This window comes from Mytilus californianus, unplaced genomic scaffold (genome assembly GCF_021869535.1).
Source record: "Mytilus californianus isolate M0D057914Y unplaced genomic scaffold, xbMytCali1.0.p SCAF_4, whole genome shotgun sequence".
Taxonomy (NCBI): Eukaryota; Metazoa; Mollusca; class Bivalvia; order Mytilida; family Mytilidae; genus Mytilus; species Mytilus californianus.
Genome location: NW_026262690.1, coordinates 23339867 through 23356308, shown reverse-complemented (window position 1 = coordinate 23356308; position 16442 = coordinate 23339867).

The window sequence follows — 16442 nt, the reverse complement described above, 5'->3', positions numbered from 1 at the left end:
TCTTAGAAACAATAAGCAATAGGTCAACTATATTTGGTTTATTGAATGATTGTAAGGTGTACATGTATTTCTCGTTTGGTTTATCTGACCTTGACCTCATTTTCTTGGATCATGTTAAGTTTATGTGTTACTTGTAGTAAAGCTTTGTTTTTAGGACTATCAACATAAAATCAATGGTTAGTTAAGAAGACGAGACATTTCAGCGGGTGCACTCTTGTTCTAGTTTCATGACAATATCTTGTGTGTAAGTGTATGGATCCTTCTGAAATTGTACTACAAGGTTCAATATCACAAAGGGAAAGCTGGAATTGAGTTTGGGGGTAATTGCCCAAAACGTTTAGGAATAAGGGGCCAAAAAGGAGTCAAAAATAAGCATTTTTGTAGTTTCCAGACAATAACTTGTGTTCCAAGTGTATGGATCTCTCTGAAATTGTACTGCAAGGTACCATACCACAAAGGGAAGGTTGGGATTGATTTTGGGGGTAATTGCCTCAAAATTTTAGGAATTAGGGTAAAAAAACAAGCATTTTTCTAGTTTCAGGACAATAACTTGTGTGTAAGTGTATGGATTTTTATGAAATTGTACTACAAGGTTCCATATCACAAAGGGAAAGCTGGGTTTAAGTTTGGGGGTAACTGCCCTAAACGTTTAGGAATTTGGGGCCAAAAAGGGGCCAAAAAACAAGCATTTTTCTAGTTTCCAGACAATAACTAGTGTTCAAGTGTATGGATCTCTCTGAAATTGTACTGCAAGGTACCATACCACAAAGGGAAGGCTGGGATTGAGTTTGGGGGTGTTGAATCATAAGGGTTTTCAAAAAATTGGGGGGGGGATTTTTTTTTCCTTTTTTTCCTTTTTTTTTCTTTAAAATTTTCCATTTTAAATTGTTTTTTTCTGATTTATATATAAAAGCAAATAATAATGATATGGTTTGAATAGGTAAATTAAAATTTTTAAGTTCTTAGACCACATTCATTCTTAGACCACATTCATTCTGTGTCAGAAACCTATGCTGTGTCAAATATTTAATCACAATCCAAATTCAGTGCTGTATCAAGCTTGAATGTTGTTTCCATACTTGCCCCAACTGTTCAGTGTTCGACCTCTGCGGTCGTATCAAGCTGCGCCCAGCGGAGCAATTTATTCAGATTAAATTCATTTTTTCAATGTTAGGAATTATGATAACTTGAAGATATTTTGTGTCAGGCACGTTTATTTCAGTACATATGATATTCAACTTGTTAACAGGGAAAACATTGTCTTATGATTGGGAAGGAATGTTAGTGTTGTACAGTGAGCAAAAATGTTAATCGTCAAATAAATTAAAAAAAAAGCAATTTCTGAATTATTGTCTGGGTGACAATAAGTATATACAGAGGTCACCCTTATACAAGCTGAGTTTGATTGACCCAAACAGTCTGTTTCCTGGAGTATCTACAGATAACAGGTATATACATTCATAGTGGCCTGTGGATAGACACACTTTGGACTTTAGAAGGAGTATGGTTAAAAAAATGGTTTAAAGATATTAAGGAGTTTAAATTTCTATTTTATTGAGTATACTTATTTATGAACAAATACAACCAATTTAAAAAAAAGACGGAAGATACCAAAAGGAAGTCGAAAACGAACTGACAAATGAATAAAAAACGAAAAACCACAAAAAGACAAACAGCAGTATACAAAACACAACATAGAAAACTAAAGACTGAGCAACACGAACCCCATCAGAAACCGAGGGTGATCTCAGTTGCTTCGGATGTAAGCAGATCCTGCTCTACATGTGGCACCCATCCAGTGGAAAATCCGGTGATAAGTCTAACTTGGTCGGTCACATTCGACAAAAAGAGATGGGGATTGTGGTTACGACAATTGGAACATATCCGTCTTCTCAAGTGAAATAAATATTTCATAGCGGTCAACCAACTCATGACCACTTGGAACTCTTGGTTTAATAGTTTCTTTGTAAGCAGCAAACCTCTATCAACGATATCTTGTAAGGAAATGGAAGGTCTGAAATATCGTATCAGTTGGGTGATTTATACTTAACACACAGGCGCTGCTGGAATGATTCTACATAGAAATGGAAAGTTAATAATTGTAAACTGATATCATCTCTATTGTCGTAAAATGTTGTTCTCATTCGACCATCATTGACAATTTCTAAATGTAAGTTAAGAAATGAGACAAACTTAATTGTATCTACAAGTTTGAGCTTTCTAAAAAGCTGTGGACTGCTTCGCTCTATCCTTATTTAAGGTAATATGTGTGCATGTAGTTGTTGATTTAGTATTGGAAATGTGGTATTTTTAGATATTGATTGATATAAAATGGATGTCTTAGACTTGGAATATCAATTTTTAAAGGCAGTGCTTTAATGCCTTTCTAGTTGCCGTGTTAATCTTTCTTTCCGCGATATCAAACTTATCTACGTGGGGGGTCATGAGGCTCCAAGTAGATCCGGAAAATGTTGATTCTCTCCTCTTCTTATTGTGATATAAAATGTTTTTTGTTTCATTTCATTTACATTGGGAAATAGAGAAATGATCATTGTGTTTTGTTAGTTTTAAAAACTTTTGATATATTTGTATTTTACATTATAAGCAGTCAACCGATTGACAAACTAGAATTATTTGAATTCCGTGTGTAAAGAGGTCGGGTTAATTTCGAGTGTTATCTGCAATCTAGATGTTTATAAATCATTTCAGTCGTTGATATAATAATTAAAGGTCGACTGAACATGAATTATATTATACAATTTAAAGCGCATTTCTGTTTATGCACGCGAACCCGTCTAACGTTATTGTTATTTCGCAGTTATATAAAGTGGCAACTTATCGTTCCTGAATAGGTGGCGCCGTGGTAGCCGATCCTGTTCTTCAACTTCCGGTTTCTGCACTGTGCAAATACAGTTGCATTTTTATCTGGATCTGAAACAGGTGGCGCTGCTTACGATCAGCTGTTCTGAATCGAGCTCCGTATATTTTTCAATATTTAAATAGTTTTTAGTAATTTTAAAACTTAAAAGTTGGGATTATTTATCAACTTTGAACTTTTGGAGGATTGTGTGATTGTTTATAGAAAGACTTTCTGTGACTTTTGCAAAGAAAAAGACATATCTTGTGAACTTGTATGGGATGCGTCCATAGTAACATCCGTACAGAAAGAAATATTTATTTCTATTCTTATTAATGTGTGATTTATTCAGTTTGGAAGTGTAGGACAATTATTTTTAAATTCTTCACTCCGGTAAGACAAAATTTTCTTAATATTTTATTAATTTATTTATTTTTCATTCAATGAGAAATTATCCACTCCGTTGTTGATAAACATTCATTGTGACGTCATCATTTTGTGTGCACATTCTACACTTCCGGTTTTAAAAAATAATCAGAAAGATTGAAGAAATTACAAAAGAATACCAGTCAAGGTAATATTTTTAATTTACAAAATATTTGTGTACAACAATGTACTCATAACATATCTGGTCATGTTAAGAAGAAGTCAAAGAACGAAAAAAGACAAAAACCATTTCACCCCTTCAAAAACAAATCTCCAAAAACAACATAGAACTCCGATATGTCCAGATATTGATAGTGACACAACAAACAATATAAGCGTAAACGTCTCTGAAAATAACAAACCAAATACACTGAAAGATTACGAAATATGCATTGGATGTGGCAAGGACAAAACAAACTTTGAAACTGATTGGATTGAATGCAATACTTGTAGATGCTGGCGGCACTGTTCCTGTGCAGGTATCAACAACAGAGACTCTATTAAATATACTACATACCATATAAAGTATTCCTGTGCATTCTGCATAATAAGAAAAGAAAATATATTTGAAAGAGCAATAAACATCACTGAACAAGTTAATAATCAACTGAAAATTACAAACATAGTATATCCAACATCACAAGCCACTGTAAATACTATCAATCAAACATCACAGCAATCAATTAATATTACATGTAAACCTAAAAAAAAATCATTCAAGGAAATAACAGAGGATATTCTCATTGTGGACAACATCAAGGAACCTGAAAAGTGTAAAAATAGTACAGATATAAGAAGAGAAATTAGCAAAAAAGAAAAGGGTTCAAATAAAATTCAATTTTCATATAAACTTCCCTTGGGAGGAATTGCTCTCCATTTCCCATCATCAGAAGAGAAGAAAAAATTCAAAGAAAGAGACGCTAAAGAAATATTTGGAGAAGACAGTGTTGCACATAGTCCAGCAAATCATTTTCATGACCAAAATATAATAGGTTTTGCTAAAAATATACCATTAAATATACAGTTGGATAAACTCAAATCAGAAATTGAATATCAAACAGGAGGAAATATTTCTGAAATTTGTAGACTCCATTTTTGGGATACAAAACGTCCTATGAGAGTAGTTAAAATCTTCTTTGATAGCCCATCTGATTTAAATAAATCCCTAAATATAGAAATTGCCAATGTTTCCAGTAACATCACCAAGAAAATCAAAGTTGAAAAAAAAAGAAACGTCAAGTTTGTTAGATGTTATAATTGTCAGTATCTTGGTCATCCTGCTAACCAGTGTCAGGACAAAAAACATTGTCACAACTGTGGATCCAATTCCTGTGCAGAATTTTACTGTACAAAACCAGCAACCTGCAGAAACTGTGAAGGAAATCATAAATCTTCATCATCTCACTGCCCAGCCTTCATTCGCTTCATCAATCAACATAAATTTAAAAACTGTATTTAACCATATAGACGTAGTCAACATGAAAATCTTATTTCTAAATACTCAATCTTTTAAAACAGCAACTGGACTCAAAGACATTTGTGAAAAATATAACATTGACATCCTATGTATAAACGAATCATTTGAATCCGAAAAAAATCCACTCTCTTTTGGTGATTGGAAACCTATTACCTCACCTAGACCAAACAAAGCAAGGGGAGGATCTGCAATATTTTTAAAGCCAAGCATTCATTTCATAGGACAAAGACAGGACCATTTTGAATTAAAAGAAATTGAAATGGTCAGTATTGAAGTTAAAGACAGCAAAAATAAAACATTTCATCTTTGGGTACCTTACATCCCACCAGATAAACCAGAGTTAATGAAAAAGCTTTGTACACATATTCAACAAAAAAATTTGAACAATTTAATATTGGTAGGTGATCTAAATGCTAAATCCTTTGAATGGAACAATACTGTGGAAAATAAACATGGAGAGCTTCTAGAACATTGTATGACAACAGCAAAGCTAATATGTGTTAATGATGGACAGGCTACAAGAAGAGCAAGCAATTCTGTAATTGACTTATTTCTAGTTTCCAGGCAACTATTTAATGATGTAAAAACTTGTATAACATTAACTCATGAAAAGGTACAATCAGACCATATTGCAGTATTGTTAGATGTTAATGCGGGAAATCCTCATGAAGAGAATACATCAGAACAAGAATATTGGAATATCAAAAAATGTGATTGGAACGCATGGAAAGAAACAACAAAAGAATCATTTTCAAAATTATCCTTTCCTCAAAATGAAGATATAGAAAATAACTACAGCCGATTTGAAGAAACTTTAACAAATTGTATGACAAAATGTATTCCCTTAGTCAAACCAAAGAAAAAAACAATAATACAACACCCTCCATGGTGGAATGATGATGTTAGAGAAATAAAAGGAAAACTAAACAAAGCCCAAAAGAAATTTAAATTAAAAAGTACACCAGAAAATTTTGAATATGTTGTAGAAGCAGAAAAGGATTTTGAGATGACAAAAAAAGATGCCCAAAATAAATGGTCTGAAGACTTGTGTGAAAAAATTGGAGAAGCAAAATCTTTATGGGAAAAATGGTCAAATTTTAAAAAACTAACTAAAAAGAAATCTGAAAATTTAGTACATCCATTGCAAGAAAATAATGGAAATATTCTTTTCAATGAATCAGAAAAATCAAACATCCTTACAAACACCTTCTTTGAAGGTTACCATTTAAAGGCAAATGAGTTTAATCAACAATTCTATGATGACATCACACAGCAATACATCAACATTAGTACTTCTAATCAAGAAGAAAATACAGATAACATCAAGTACAATGATTATATTACCATGGAAGAGTTGGAAGGATCCATCTTTAAATTAAAAAAAGAATCAGCTCCAGGTCCAGACTTCTTCTTTACAGAACTCTTCATCAATGGTGGAAGCCAATTAAAATCCAAACTTTTAGAAATCATTAACCAGTCATGGGAAGAAGGAATTATCCCTTTAAATTGGAGAAGAGCAAATATCAAATTTATAAAAAAATTATATAAACCAAATTACAATTTACCGTCATCTTACAGACCTATCAGCTTAACTAGTGTAGTGGCAAAATTAATGGAAAGAATTATAACGTATAGATTAGAAGGATTTGTAGAAATGAATAACATCATGGACCAAGAGCAAGAAGGTTTCCGACATTTTAGAGGTACAACAAATGCCTTATTATCTTTAACACAATCTATTTTTGATGGATTTAACAAAGACAAAACCACTATTGTAATTTTTATCGATTTTGAAAAAGCTTATGACAGCGTTTGGAGAGAGGGTCTAATGGTAAATTTGTACAACAACGGCATCAAAGGAAAAATGTGGATGTGGATAAATGCCTTCCTCAGTCACCGAGAAGCTAGATGCATGGTAAACAATTACAAAAGTCCTTGGTTCCAAACCAGTATTGGTTTACCACAAGGATCTGTTATCTCTCCAATCCTGTTTAACATCTTCATAAAAGATATTTTTAAATCCGTGTCTGCAGACTGCTGTAAGTTTGCAGATGATGCAACTATTTGGCATACACATTCAGATCCAAAAGTTATACAAGAAAAACTGCAAAAAGACCTCAATCAAGTACTAAAATGGAGCAATGATTGGAGAATGAAACTAAGCATTCAAAAAACAGAGTACAGTATATTCAGTAAAGAAAAAAATAAAGTCCAAAATATCAAACTAAAGCTTGGTAACACAATTTTAAAATACAACCCTAATCCGGTTATACTTGGATTAAAATTAGATGAACAATTAAATTTCAATAGTCACATAGAATTAACAGTAAAGAAAGCCAAAAGATCTTTAGGAATTATAAGAGAAATCAAGGGAATAGCATTAATACCAACCAAGACACTTATTCAAATATATGACAGCTTAGTATGTTCAATTTTTAATTATGCTAGCAGCATTTGGCAATCCAGCACTTCTGGTCATCTTGACAAATTGAATGAAATACAGAGAAAAGGGTTAGCAATGTGTTTAGATTTACCATCTCACTCATCTCTTGAAGCATTAGAAGTACTTAGTGGAACATTACCAATAGATTTAAGAAGAGAAGAAATGGCCATCAGAGAGTTAGGAAAAATTAATTCATACAGTAATAATGTCCCAATTAAAAGAAAATTTGAAATTTGGAAAGAGGAAGAACATCCAGAAAAATTTATATCACCATTAGGAAAAATGTATCAACAAACAGAAGACATGAGAGACACAGAATTGGTTGATATAAACAAGATCGAACCTCAGTATGAATACCAAGGTCTGGTATCAATTATCAGAGCCCCTGACTACTGGCGTAATATAGGCAGCTCAAAATCCAGAACAACATCCCAAATAGAAGAAGGAAAACAAATTATCTCTGAACAACTCAAATCTCAAACTCCAAACACAGCAGTCGCATTTACAGATGGGTCATGCTTGGGAAATCCAGGCCCATGCGGTGCTGGAGCTATAATTTACATCAATGATCAAGAAGAAAAATTAAAAAGACCTGTCTCTAACAAAGGATCAATCTTGTTAGCTGAACTTATAGCAATAAAAATTGTACTTGATTACATAGAATCTTTTTCAAAAACACAAATTGAAACTTTAACTATATTTTCGGACAGTCAAACGGCATTAGGAATCTTAACTCTAAATTGGAAAAGTGACAACTATCATCAAACCATTAACGAAATAAAAGGAAAAATAAAAAATTTAAGTGAACATGGAATTTTAATCAACTTAAACTGGACACCAGGCCATGCCAACATAAAAGGAAATGATGAGGCAGACACCTTGGCAAAAGAAGCTGCTAAAGAAGCTGAAACACTAGCAGTTGATGACATAGTATTTACAAAACAAGATGTAAAAAAGGCAGCTAGAAATTCCGTTACAAAAAAATGGCAACGCAGATGGGAAAACAGCAATGCTGGACGTCATTATTTCAGATTTCATCCTGAAGTTAAAAATAAAGTAAAAAAAGACTTCCCGTCAAAAAAAATGTACAACATAATCAACAGTTTACGAACAGGTTATTCCAAATTAAATGCATACCAATTTATAATAAACCAGCACATTAACTCTGAAACCTGTGATCACTGCAAACAAAAAGAAAATGTACAACACTACCTTTTTGAATGTGATCTGTACTCAGATGCTAGATACAAATTATTTCATCAAATATACTTCATAACAGGACATATTCCAACCGATTTAGACAATTTATTAACAATCAATTTGCCAAATGCAGAAAATATCACCCAACTATTAGCGGAGTACATAGAGGAAACAAACCGTTTTAGTGGATAATTTATTTTTCATGTCATTTCAATTATCTGATTAACCAATTTCTTCTTTTTTTTTTTTTTTTTTTTTTTTTTTTTTTTTTTTTAGTACATTTTTTCTTTAATATTTTTTTAAAAAAGCGCCACCTACAATATCTAAGTACAAAGGAGAAACTACATTAGTGATTAAAATTTTACAAGAGAGGATAATTTACAAGAGAGACTACCCTGTCATCACGACAAAGATTGAAGATTGAAGATTAATTAACGATGCCATGTACTTGTTGTTGTGTACCTGGATGTCATTTAAGAGGAGGACATGCATTTCCAAATGACTTAAAAAGAAGGAAAAGTTGGATCAACGCCATGGCCCATACGCAGATTGGACGAGAACACGGTGAAATCGTGGAGTCCATCTCAATCAGCTGTTGTTTGCAAGGCACATTTTACTGAAAAAGACTACGTGCAGGAAACTATTCATGGTAAAACTCTATTTTCTTTTTAAAATATATAGTTATATATGTAATCGCCATGCGAATAAACCAAAGTCTGTTTACAACCGCAATTATCGTTTTAGAATAAAAGGGGGTGGTTAATTCAAGACGTCATAATTTTTTGGATTACGATTCAATGTGATCTGTTTGAGATTTTTTGGTGCTTGCTACTATTATAATGATTTCTTACAAGAGGTATATCATACTGATAATTATTTTAGCAGTAATTATGCTAATGTAGTAATGACAGGAATGCATAAGCTATGCCTCATAGACTTTCTTGAAAAATATCAATGACAATGTTAACAGGAACAAAACAATGACATGCTCTCATCTATATTATAGTTATTTAGGTACAAACAATGTATGTTTGTTGCATACGTCTCTCATTGTCCTTTGGATTTACATAACATACATTTTGATGTACATTGAATCAGGCTAACATAGTTTTATCCAGATTGTAATGAATAAATCTAGTTAATATTTTGCCAGGTAGTACAAAGTATGCATTGCTAATGGAAGTTCATTTAATTATCAAAAAACTAATTAATGTTTTATAACCTTTTTCAGAGCGCAAACCCTCCATACAGAGACTTAAGTCTACTGCCATTCCCAGCCTATTTTCCTGGATCAAGCAAGAGACTGAATCGTCCGCAAAAAGAAAAATCAGGGCAGTTTCCTCTGAAAACAAAAGAACTAAACTTGATGAATATTGTAGTAGAAATCTAGAGGAAAGTTTTGAATGTAAAGTTGGTTTTCCTGAAGAAGTCATTCATACTGCAGACAGGATTTATGGCTGTCCACCACCAACTGCCGAGCTAATGTTGAGCTTCACAGATGGAATTACGCAAACACCATCAATGCCTATATTTTCAGCAGAGAATTTTGAAATGAAGACACGTGACACAGCCATGCATTTTTATACCAGTTTAGAGTTGTATACTAAATTTTGTTTTGTTTTGACCACACTTGGTCCAGCAGCACATTCATGACATTGTTTGAGATACATATATTTTCAAATTGATAGGGTGTCATTTGAAAATCATTATTTTTATGACTTTGATGAAATTGAGGCATTATACAACCACCTTTGAACTGTCTAGATTCTAGATTGAAACTGGTGTTAAGAATATTGTGTAAACATGGATTGTTTTTATGTCTAAACAGTGGCGTGAGGCTAACACTTGGCCATTTAGTGGTTTAGTCAGGTATTTTTCGCCATCCAACTTCAAATTAAAGTTTCCTACAACTTGGATTATTATTGACAGCACAGAATATCCCGTGATAAAACATAAAGCTCCTAGAGCTCAGGCAACCTTTTCATCATATAAAAACAGAAACACTGAAAATACTTGTATGTTCGACACCTGGTGGTTTAGTCAACTACAAAAATGTATGTCTCTAATGCATATGTTGGTTGTACCAGTGACTGTGAAATAGTTGAAAGATGTAGAATACATGTGTAGTTCAATTATGTGATCCAGGTGACAGTGTGATGGCAGACAAAGGTTTAAATGTGCAAGATTTGTTTGCCCACTTTTTTCAAAAAAAGAAACAGAATTAGTTCCAAAACTCTTATACGGGATAGAAAAGTCTCCAATTAACACGTGCAAATAGAGCTAATTATTGGACTTGGCAAAACATGCAAAATTCTAATAAATCCTATGAATGGAACTGAAACAAAACTTTCATCTGAAATAACATTTAGTTGTTTTATGTTGTGTAATTTTAGAACTTGTATTGTGCCAAAGGATGCATAAATAAAAGTGACGCAATGAAGTTTGTTCTGATATATATATATAAATATTATTTACAATTACATGCACATGAAATTGTAATGCATAAAAAAATAAGGAGATGTGGTATGATATTCAGTGAGTTTATCGAACCAAAGTGCATAAGAAATGGGTTAAGCAGTTACAGGTGTTACTGTCACTGTACAATCTCCAACAATTAGAAAAAACTTGTAACGTAAAAAATTTCAGAGATCTTACAACTAAGTTTGACTTTGGTGAATTGTTTATATCTGTTGATGTAAATATAAAAAAGAAGATGTGGTATGATTGCCAATGAGACAACTCTCCACAAGAGACCAAATGACACAGAAATTAACAGCTATAGGTCACAGTACGTCCTTCAACAATGAGCAAAGCACATACCGCACAGTGAGCTATAAAAGGCCCCGAAATGACAATGTAAAACAATTCAAACAAGAAAACTAACGGCCTAATTTATGTACAAAAAATGAACGAATAACAAATATGCAACACATAAACAAACGACAACCACTGAATTACAGGCTCCTGACTTGGGACAGGCACATACATGTACATACAGAATGTGGCGGGGTTAAACATGTTAGCGGGATCCCAACCCACCCCCTAACCTGGGACAGTGGTGTAACAGTACAATATAAGAACGAACTATAAAAATCAGTTGAAAGAGGCTTAACTCATCAGATGGATAAATACAAATACAAGTGGACGTGGCCAGGTAGTTGTACATCCAAACAACTAAAAGACACTAAGTACAGATCTGAGAGTACTCGCATTTACTGACAGCTAGTTCAAAGCCACTAACAACAGATAAAAAAATCTTGCATCTAAGACTAAATTATCAATCCGTAAGCTCCCTTTAGAATTTTATAAATTTTAGATTTTACATTTCTGAGTTGTGGGGTTTTTATTCATTAAAAAAGGGGGGATTTTCCAGTTTTTGGACAACAACTCAAAAATGCTTTAAGCAGTTCGCATGAAACTTTGGTGAATTATTTATAGCTATTGATGTAATCTCCCTATTGATTTTCATAAATTTCAAATATGACATTGAGAAGAAATTGAACTTTATTTGTTTATAGTCTGGCAACAGATTTATTAAGTATTGCGCAACAGCACAGTGTACTGCACAACAGCAAGAAATCTTTAATTGAATATAAATTCAATTAAAATAAAACCGATTTCAAGTTCTTTGACTACATTTATTCAGAAACTATTATATGTCAAATATTTAATTACAATCCAAATACAGACCTGTATCAAGCTTGAATATTGTGTCCATTTTTGCCCCAACTATTCAAGGTTGGACCTCTGCAGGTGTATCCAGCTGCGCTCAGCGAATCAGTTTATTTCTAAATTAAGAACTCCTTTTTGTTGAGCCTGCGACTTTTGTCGCAGAAAGCTCGACATAGGGATAGTGATCCGGTGGCGGCGTTAGCTAACTTCTTAAAAGCTTTATATTTTAGAAGGTGGAAGGTCTGGATGCTTCATACTTTGTATATGGATGCCTCATGTTACAAAGTTTCCGCAGTCACATGTCCAATGTCCTTGACCTCATTTTCATGGTTTTGTGAATACTTGAAAAAAAAGTTAAGATTTTTTGTAATGTTGAATTCTCTCTTATTATAAGTAATAGGATAACTATATTTGGTATGTGCGTACCTTGCAAGGTCCTCATGCCCGTCAGACAGTTTTCACTTGACCTCGACCTCATTTCATGGATCAGTGAACAAGTTTAAGTTTTGGTGGTCAAGTCCATATCTCAGATACTATAAGCAATAGGTCTAGTACATTCGGTGTATGGAAGGACTGTCCAACTGGCAGGTGTTATCTGACCTTGACCTCATTTTCATGGTTCAGTGGTTATAGTTAAGTTTTTGAGTTTTGGTCTGTTTTTCTTATACTGTATGCAATAGGTCTACTATATTTGGTGTATGGAATGATTGTAAGGTGTACATGTCTAGCTGGCAGGTGTCATCTGACCTTGACCTCATTTTCTTGGTTCATTGGTCAATGTTTAGTTTACTTGGTTAATGTTAAGTTTATGTGACAGTTGTAATAAAGCTTTATATTTAGGACTATCAACATAATATCAATGATTAGTAAAGAAGGCAAGACATTTCAGCGTGTGCACTCTTGTTTCATTCATAAATTACTTTATACTTGGAAATATAATTTTGCTTGGAGTTATAGTTTCTAAAAAAAAGTATTGTCATTGAAAGAGTTGACATGTTGCAATGTACATTTATTCTACATAGTTTTATGGTACCAAATCAAAAGTTTATATAAAAGAAAGAAGTCAAAGTATTCCCATCATAGTTTAGTTACATACATTTTTTTTGTACCTGAGGTCGTTGAATATAGATCATTATATAAATAAGGAGATGTGTCATGATCGCCAATGAAACAACTATCACCCATACATTGTACTTACCAGTAACAAACCACATTTGCAAAGTCGAATAAAATACAGTTGATAACATTTACTTATTACTAAAAAGAAAATGCCAAACTATTTTTAACATTATTTGACTATAAACATAGATAAAAAAGGTACAAACTGGACATAATCCACTAGTTCATAAACAAATGAGAACAATCGCCTTCATATAGTGCTCAGAATATGACATTCATAAAACTTGTTCAATATCATTAGAGAACTCTAAATCTTAAATACTGAAAGCCACCTCTGATAAGTACAATGTACTGTGCAAGATAATGATATAACTGGACTAAAAATACACACAACCTGTAATTAACTGCCTTTACAGCGCTTTCACGCTTTGATTGTATATATATTAAGATGAACTTTTCTGAAATTTTAAACTGGCTGTTCAGTGTTAAGTTGTCAATGTGTTTTTGTGGAATGTGGTTTTCTAGTTCTTTCAGCTGGTCATTGACTTGCGATTTTGATTGCTAGTTCTGTATATAATTTATTTAGATATATATGAATGTTTAGGTATGTTGATTAAGAGTAACATGATTTCGAGTGATGAAGACAATAACAATCAAAACCAAGGAGTAAACAAAGACTTGTACAACCAAAAGATATTTACAACAGTTTAAATAAATAAGAAACAACACGAACTCCACTAAAAACCGAGAGTGAAATCAGGTTTTCCGGAGGGGTAAGCATTCTCACCGTTTACGACACCCGTCGTGTTGTTTCTGTGTCCATTCCGGTAATGATGGAAAGTTACTTATGACTGAGGAAGAATATCATCTACTTTAAGAGTGTGCGTTATACACATAGCTTTTAAAATTTTGTTCTAATTACTTGTTGAAAAGTAAAACATTTACAAATAGACACGACACTGGAGATGTGCCTAGATTGGCAGAAGTTGTAAAATACAGATAATGCATTTTTGTAAACATTGTATAGGAACATTGTTTAGCAAAACAAATCGTGTATATTGCAGATTAACAAAGCAAATAAACACGTATTAATGATTGATATTTCAATATTCAATTTCAGTGTGCAATATATGCATAATAAAACGAACATGAATTACTGACAGTTGATCGGAACTGAAATTCACATAGTTAATTTTCCGGCATTTGATGTCTTATCCTCAAACGAGAAAAGTCTGTAATTCTTTATCTCATTTAAGCCAATAGCTGTTGCTGTATATCATAAAGCAACCAATCAGAATTTATATGTGATAAGTAATTATTTCAAGATGGCGTGTATATCGACTGAAACAAATAGCTCCGCACCGTGATGCGAAGCAAAAATTGATTAATCTGTTTGTATCCTTTATTTCAAACTCGACGGGATATATGCATTCAACATAGTCGCCAACTTTGAATTATTTAGTGAGAGGACATAATCTATATAGCGAAAGACGAAGTTATAGGATATTGCTAGCTTCTTTTCACTCTTCTTAAGGAGCACCTGTATGAAGTCTGCCTCATAAGAATAAGGAACAAGTCGGCAAGAAGAGGAGCTCAGTTCGTTCCCATGGGAATGCTGATTTTTTGTTGTTGATAAACATGTCCTCCAAACGTAACAAATATATTATCAACCAAGAAATCAAGCATCTAGATATTATCAGTTTCAGAGAATTATTTGTTAAAATTTGAGTTCTTTTTTACAAAGTTCGACCTGTCCCGCCATAAAACGGGATATTTGTATCTACGTTGGCCATTCGTGGATTAACGAAGCCTTTACAACTGACATTAGATATGCAGGCAAGTGCAAAGTCAAACATAGGTATATAGGTTAAGCAAGCATTGCATTTTAAGACATTGAAAGAGTTTGAACAAGAACTATGCACAATTTTTAATCAATAAAGGCAATATTTTAAACAACAATATTTGAAATATGCTTACAAATACTATGGATTCATTTATTTTAGTGGGTATCAGTAGTTTTAAGGTTCTGGAAACATTGTATTTTTGAAGATAAATTATTTCGTGGTTCTCCATACGGCTATGGAAAAAGTGCACGCTTTTTTTGTGATTCATCTATACCCAAAAAATCCTTAAAATGGATATCCCACAAATAATAATGAATTCACAGTAGGGATATAAAAGATTGGAAAACATATTAGAAAACAATGTTGATATCTAAAGTTTCAAGTTGTCTCCATATGTTAAGGGACTACATTTTGAATGAGTTATTTGAGGGGTTATCTTTTAATTACACAAAAAGATTTAACATACTCTAAAAGAACGTTAGACATTTTTTTCTCTCTCAATGTACGTTAATTGATTTACGGAGTTTAAAGTTTCTTGGGACTTTCTTTTGTGTTTCTGAACTTCTTTCGTTGAAATTTGTGTGCATTCTTAATGGAAACTATCAACACTAAAATCATAATGTACTAAAGTGAGCAATTACCTATACACTCTTCGTTGTAATATGATCAATAAATTAGACCACCTGCTACCAGTGCATCAAAGTTTCTACCTTGTTTTATTGAAATTTGTAAAACGTCACCAGTGTCTGAGCAGAAAGTTGATAAACCAGGGTTATGTCAAAGAAAGTCTCGTCCTTTTTCTAAAAAAAGTTCATCGGAAGATACAAATACCTCGTTGATAAATATTCCGTATCAACTTCACAAAAATTACATAATGGTCTTGAAGTATAGATTCTAGGTACTGACGTTGTTTATCATCTTAATAACGTGTTATAGTGTTCTTTTATTTGTCTTTGTAATTTATTAATCTTTACTGTTTAGCCCATTTTAGGTAATATTCTTTTGGCGTGGTTCGGTACTTAAACATCCCGCCATTGTGTTATTGTGCTATGGTCATTTTTATGAATTCTTGTCTTTCATTTTTGCTTATGTGCTTTGTCTATATGCCATTTTGTTTTTCTTTGTTGACATATTTGTTTGTTTTTATATAGTGATTAAGATTATAACACAATGTTGACTGCTGCTGTAACCCTATTTTAAACATTTTTCCCTATTATGTCTGTTTGTTTTGTTCACAAATTGTTGTCAATATGATGGAATTATATGCGACTGTCATACAAATGAGAGGTTCAGCTAGCTATAAAACCAGGTATAATGCACCATTTTCTACATTAGGAAATGTATGTACTAAGTCAGGAATATGACAGTTGTTTTCCATTCGTTTGATGTGTTTGAGCTTTTGAT